The sequence below is a fragment of the Hemicordylus capensis genome, chromosome 5, assembly GCF_027244095.1.
Source record: "Hemicordylus capensis ecotype Gifberg chromosome 5, rHemCap1.1.pri, whole genome shotgun sequence".
Taxonomy (NCBI): domain Eukaryota; kingdom Metazoa; phylum Chordata; class Lepidosauria; order Squamata; family Cordylidae; genus Hemicordylus; species Hemicordylus capensis.
In genome coordinates, this window is record NC_069661.1 from 87086114 (window position 1) to 87093381 (window position 7268).

A 7268-nucleotide genomic window follows, 5' to 3' on the forward strand; every position below is an offset into this window, starting at 1 on the left:
AGACTGCCACTGATGAGATGTTAAGGCTGTTAATGATATCGATTGGACTATAGCAATAAAGGACACTTCAGTTAATTAACCCTTATTGGTGAATTGGTCCTCTTGGCAAATGAATTATTTGTGATTTGTCTTGCATGCCATTTACTGTTATCCTTGAAAAGACAGCCTCAAGTTTTGATTCAATTTGGGGTGTGCCATTCTTATTCTTTTATTATGAAATATTTCTAGATCTAGAAGGCGGTAAACAAAAAAAAATCACATAATTTAAAGCAAATTGGAAGTACATTAACAGTTTAACATCAGATTAAAATAAACAACTAACAATAAAGACAGTAGTTTAAAGCAGCAATTAAATTAAGAAACAGCAGAAATATAATCATCCATTAAAATCTGTCTTTTCCCTTTCCTTATTATACACATTTGTGGTCAAATTTATTTGTACCAAGGGGAAATGCCTTGTCTAGAAGAATTTATTGTTTTCATTGGGATTTTGCTTCTTATATAAAATCCCCAACAAAGATAGACTCTGTCTAGAATACAAATTATCCTTCGTTCCCGGGACATCCGAGACAGTTCTACAGTACCCTGCTACTCTCTGACCTTAAGCTTACCATAACTTATAGCGTTGCCAGATACTGTGTGGCTGCGATAAGCATCCACTGGTGGATGACAGGCTCTAAGCCTATTTAGTCCTGCTTTGATTCTGTAATTGCTCATGCCTTTTACTCCTTTTATTGGTCTTAATGTTCAATATAATTTTTACTCTGACTTCTAAAGCTCTATTATATCATGTTTTTTAACTCTTCTATTTTATGTCCCCTTTTAATGTCTTTTATGCATTTTTATGACTTTTAAAAATAGTAATAGCATCATTATTATTTCATGCATTTACATTTTTAGTATTTTAGTACTTTTAGCTCTTTTAGAATTCACATTTTTAACACCCTCATACATTCTAAGTACCATTAGTTCTTTTAATGTTAATATGCATCATCACATATGTAACTACCTTCCATTTCCACTTTTATTTACTCATATTCTCTAACATGTATTTTTATGCTGGTCTATGATTATAATAAAGGAGGATGATGATGATGATGATGATGATGAAATTATCCTTATTATGGACAGAATGTTCAGAACATAAACATTACCACCCCACTGCCAAAAAGAACAAGCTGTTCTGGTAAGAACTAATCTGCCTACTTTCCTTTTCCTATAATCTTGATAATTACCATCCTCACAAGTTAGCCCACTTGCACCTCAAATGTTCACATGTCCGCCATCTTCAATTGGGGTGGATGACATCATCACAAACTATGTTGTTGAGGTTTCCCTAGGTGTCCCTACAACTATTCTAAATTTGGTTCAAATCAGTTAGGTAGTTCACAAGTTAACCCACTTGTGCTTCAAGAATTCATGCATCCACCATCTTAAAATGGGGTGGATGACATCATCATAAACTATGCCATTAATGTGTCCCTATGTGTCACTAACTACAACTATACCAAATTTGGATCAAATCAGATTTACAGTCAACAAGTTAGTCCACTTTCATCCACTTTCACCTCAAACATTCATGCATCTACCCTCTTAAATCAGGGTGGATGACATTATTATAAACTATGACATTGAGGCATCCATATGTGTCCCTACAGGCCTAAATTGGTTAAAATTGGTTAGGCAGTTCACAAGTTATAACATTTATGCCTCAAACATTTATGTATCTGCCATCTTGAATTGGAGTGGATGACATAATCACAAACTATGCCACTGAGGTGTCCTTATGTGTCCCTACAATTGGTTCATATTGATCCAGGCATTGTGAAGTTGATGGGGACACACACACACACACATACACACATGGACGGACACACACACACAGAATGCTAGGTGATCTCATAAGCTTAGTAGGCTAAAAGAGAGACAATAGGATGAAATCTTGTCTTCGAATTTGAGCGGTCTTGTTTGCACAATGTAGCTATTAATAATATATGAATAGTATGTGCTTCCTTAGTCATAACAACAACCAGACAGCTTTTCTTCAAGATATAAAATTCCAGCCGTTACTGTAACTCCAATTGCCAGTAGCAGTGGCACCTTGACAATAACTAGGTCCTTACCAGCTTTAGCTGGAGCAATAAAAGCACAACTTTCTCCAAAGATGTTATTTCCCCCAAACTTGTCTCCTATACTTTTGCATGAGGGGAAAAAGAATAGTATGTCAGTTTTTGCTCAACCATGGAAGCTTATGGGATTCAAGCCTATCAATCACCTCCTAAATGTAAAGAGAGTAGGACTGGATAACCTAAACAGAGCCACACTGAAGTCTTGCTTGATTTCAAGCTGCAGAACAATAAAACAAAACCAGGAGCATGTGATGTCATATCAGTCAGGGTTTCCGTTGCTAGGGCAACATTTAAACTCTTTACATCTTCCTGTTAGGGAACTAGACCAGGAACACCAGGCTGCATGTACTAAGGATTCTGCTCACTGAATTAAGTGAAAGTGTAAACACAGGTAGGACAGATGTTGTTCCACAAGGAGGCAATGATGTAGTGAAGAAAACTATGGAGAACACTGGACTGGAGCTCAACAGAGATACATTATTTACCCAAAAAACATTAGCAGGATTGATTGAGATTAATTGGCTGTAGTTTCAAGAGAAACAAAAGAATGTACAGGATCACAAAATACATAAATAAAATATAAATTGTCAATAACATAGATCGCTTTTTAAAATATTAGACAAATTCAGGTCCATATCTCCTCCAGAAAAATATCAATTGACATATTTTTTTAAGTATCCTGTACAACTGGGGCATGGACATCTGATCTGGTAACCCAGACAGGAGGTTTTATGAAGAGGCAGGCCCATTTTGTTAGCGAGATCTTGTTTTTGATTTCCTGAAGCCTACCTGGATTTGCTACAGCTGTTCTTGGGCATGGGTAACCCGAAAAATGAGTCACCTGGAAAAATAGCTTCAAAGGCCTTTTGAATCTGTTTTCTAGTCTTGTTTTGAAGTTAAACAAATGAGCCAGTTTGAGCAATCCTTTGATTTCTTGTTTATTTTATAGAATGAATCCTATACTCTCTTCATAATTAAATTGTTTTGGACTTCATGAGAGAGCAGCCTTGATTGCATGCATTAATATTTCTTGGAAAGGGTCTTATGACCAAACCATCCAAGGGGAACCCAGAAAAAGGCTTAGACAGAAATTTGGGCACACCGGTTTACATAAGGTGTAGTGAGCTGCCAAATGACAGGTGCATTTGTGGTTTCCAGGCTCCTTTAAAGCCCACCGGCACTGCTTCCGAAGGCAAAGAGGCTCTGTGGCTACTCAGGAGAGTGTTATCACACTTTCAACGGGACTTCCATGGGGAGTGATGTATCATCAGATGTGTGATGGCCCACTCTGTAGTAGCCATGGAGCCTCTCTGTCTTCGGAAGTAATGCAGGCGGGATTTAAAGGGGCTTGGAAGTAGTGAGTGTGCCTGTCATTTAGTCTTGCAGGTTGCTGCACTGTGTGTTAGCCACTTAATTCCTGTTTGAACCAATGGAACTTAAGCAGGGCTTTTGAGCCATTCTATAATCCAAGGAACTCTTTAATTTCCCTCCTGAACATGTGAAGTAATCAATGTTGAGAGCTCCTCTGTGTATGTGTGGGTGCGAGTGCCTTTCCCTTCTCACTCCATAACTATAGCCAGTCCTCATTCCTTTGATTTAAGTGTTTGCTTATGGGATTTAGCAAGCCTAGCTTCCTTTGAATTCTGCTCTCTTGCTAGGAAGATATTCTCAATTTGTTAAGAACAAAGAAGTGGTTTATTGGGGGGGGTGTTTGTTCTTTAGAGAGAAATATTCAGGATTTTTCACAATCTGTTGCTATTAGTGCAAGTTATAAATGTGTTCATGATGCTCAATTTCTGCTTTAATATGTGCAGAAAATGAAGATGAGTGTTGGAAGTTATTACTGAAAGGTGGTTAGCACACGGGAGGCTGAAAAAAAGCTCTTGCTGTTCCAGGGCCAGTCATTTCCAGGCCCTATTAGGCTCATGGCTCTCAGTCACAAGAAATCAATAGCCACATTGCTGAAGTTCTGTCGGCCTCTCCAAATAGTTCTGGTGTTGATGTAGGAGGCCATGGTTAGCAAGTCCCACTTACACCTGTTCACTGAGAAGGCCAACATCTAAGATGCAGCCAGCAAAAGCACACAACAGCAAACATGTTATGCTATATTTAGCCAGCTATTCTGCAGTGTAGTTTCATTGGCACCTTGATATTTTGTTTGTTGTAATGTTCTAGACCACAGATAAGATTCCAGAATGCATATAGAACAATTAGACCTGGGATGCTACCCTGAGGATGTGGGGGCTGCTGCAAGCACTGTTCCTTCACTTAACTGTGGCTTTTCCCTGAGACAACTTCACCCTTCGGAAGCTGTGTTACCGTTGGGGGGCGGAGGAACTGCAGAATAGGCCCCTCTTGCACAATCCCAATTCTCTCACAGGTATCACACTACTGGGGCAATGTAACCATCTGACTTTAGATGTGTTGGCGGTGGATATGGTTCTTCAAAGCGGGGGAAATACAGCAGACATGTGACGAAATGTCATTGCTTTTAATGAAGCAGGATTGCAGTCTTCCTTTTTTGTCAGCAAAGTGAATTGTGGGATCAGATCAAAAGAGTTGCAGGCTAACTATGTTTCTTTCATTAAACAAGAAGATGACTAGGGCCTTGCCCTCCTACAGTCCATGGGTGGAGACAGATATAATATGAAAAGTGTTCTCATTACAGTGTTCTTCAGCCACACTGCAAGCCTGCTTTGATAACTGAACTGTCAAACAAACATGCAAATAAACCAAATTCTGCTTCAGTCCCATCAGTCTTGTCCCTCCCTGCCCATCGGTCGGTACCTATCACTGTGGAGGAGGCAATAGTGGGAGAGGAAGGGAACAGGAAGGGCAAGACGGATGAGCTTGAACCAGAGAACAGTTTGGGGTATACTTGTCTGAAGGTTCAGGTGCAATGACAGGCCTTCACAATGCTGTAGGTCCCCTTTTTATATTACCTGAAGTGTACACATTTTAGCTAGGCTTATTAGTCAGCTATTATTTATGGATGCTCTTCCTGATTTCTCTGCTCATGCCAAGTAGAGTGAGTGGGTCTTGTTTCATTCTGTGTGAGGCTTCTGATGAAGAGAAAAGCAGGGCAAGGGCAAGGAGGGATGAGGTCGTGTTTCATCACATGAGGCGGCCTCAGAGAAAGCCAAAAGTGGTGCCAGTTTCTCGTGTCTCTTCCCTTTGCCTGGGACCTGTGGAAATGCTGGGGAAAGGGGAAAGTTGCAAGAGGAATTTGCACAATTTCTTGCATTCTCCCAAAACTTCTCAAGAGGTTAAACAAGACCTTGACTCTCCCCCAAGTGCTCTGTGCATGTTAGAGGATAAAAATGGAGAAGCAAGGTCATTTTTCCAGTGAGACTTTTGCAGAAGACAGTCACTGCATGAGTCATGTTGCTTCTTCCAAGTTCTTGATAATGAAGATAGACCCTTCCCCTTCTCAAGACTCTTTGCATTTTATGGAGACCTTGCAGGAGGGGGCTTAACTCTGATATATGGTGGCCTGTATATTATGCCTGTCTTTAACCCGTAGGTGGAAAAGGAAAGAGACCATTTAGAACATTTTGGTGAGACAGAAAATTCAAATTGCAGTTCCATAGTAGTTAAAAATATAATAAACCAAATAATCGGTGATTTTCTTTCCTTTACTCGTGTCATAAAATGTGCCACTTGAGATGGACTGCTTCAATCTAACTTATAATGCAAAAAGAAGAAAAAGAAGAAGAAGGTTGTTGCAGTGCAACTGGAGCTTATCTTTGTGCTTTTATTGTTTCTACAAACAGGAGGGAAAGCAATGACCAAGACTTTGACCCATGTATAAGCAGCTTGCTAGTAATTCTATTCTGTTAGTCATATGATACAGATGACTGAAGTCCGTTTATTACAAAGCTCTGTGCATTTGTTCTAATGGAGAATGAGCAGGAGAGCCCTGGCTGCCCTACCTCCAATCCCCGTCTATTGAGGTGAATGGGAACATTGGATTTCTGCATATGTGCACCAATATGCGTGATACTCCGTTGAGGTGGGGCCAGAAGTACAAGGTCAGGGGGCAGGGCTTGTATGATCCCACTCTCTTTCCATGTGTGAAAAATGTGAGAAAAGGGCGCTTACACTGTTCCTGAGAGGGTAATTTAGTAATGGGATCTTGGTTTGGATTGCCAAAACTGACAGTATGAGTTCAGCAGTGTGGGGAATAATGTCAAAAGCAGAAATGATTTCTGAGTCAAAAATACAACCAACCAGCAGGGGCGTAGCTAGGGGAAAGGGGGCCCCTAGGAGTGAGGAAGATAATGAAGAACATATAGAAGTGTGGAGCTGGGGGCCCCTCAGGAGCTGGGGCCCCAGGTTCTTTGAACCCATCTGCTCAATTATAGCTATACCCCTGCCAACCAGTGAATCCTGGATCACGGCCAAATCTACTGGTAGAACATCATCAAATGTTGACATGGAGCCCCATTGCTTCACCCCAGTGAAAATGTGCATTAGCATAGGAAGACATTTGTAGGATGTTGCTTATTAAAACTGAGAACTGTCCCTGTAGGGTAATCTCATCAGAGGTACGCTGGTATCCAACATTCACAGCTGTATTTAACTTGGTGCCATGTGTTAGACTAGATCACAAACTTCTGGCACACAACCAAACATAGTTCCCATGTCTTTTGCTACCTTCCTCTTGGCTGGGAAAATGATATGCCTCATGCCCTCCACTGGCTTTATCTTCCAACTTTTTTTCTTTCCCTAGAGAAATGAATATGTGATAGAAGGCTTCCGGCCTTTAGAAGAGAATATGAGCATCAGGGCTTTCCCCCTAGGCAAAGGTATAAATTACATCAGACTCTGCAATAATAATACCTGAGGGACCGTAAAATAAAGTAGGCTATTCTTAACATAGAGGCACATATTATTTAGTACATGGCATCAGCTATCAACAATCTTGAGTCTATTTGACCCCAGAAAACTCTCTTGTAGAGAACAGATGCAGCTGAAGTACTTTTGCCCTATACTCATATGTTCTCCTCTGCACCCTTCCCTTAAAAAAAAAATAACAACTTGTGGCATTTGCCACTTCTACCACATTTTGAATGCCCATTCTTACTAGATGTTGACATAACATGGTACATACAAAAAGTAAATACTGCTGCAACACAG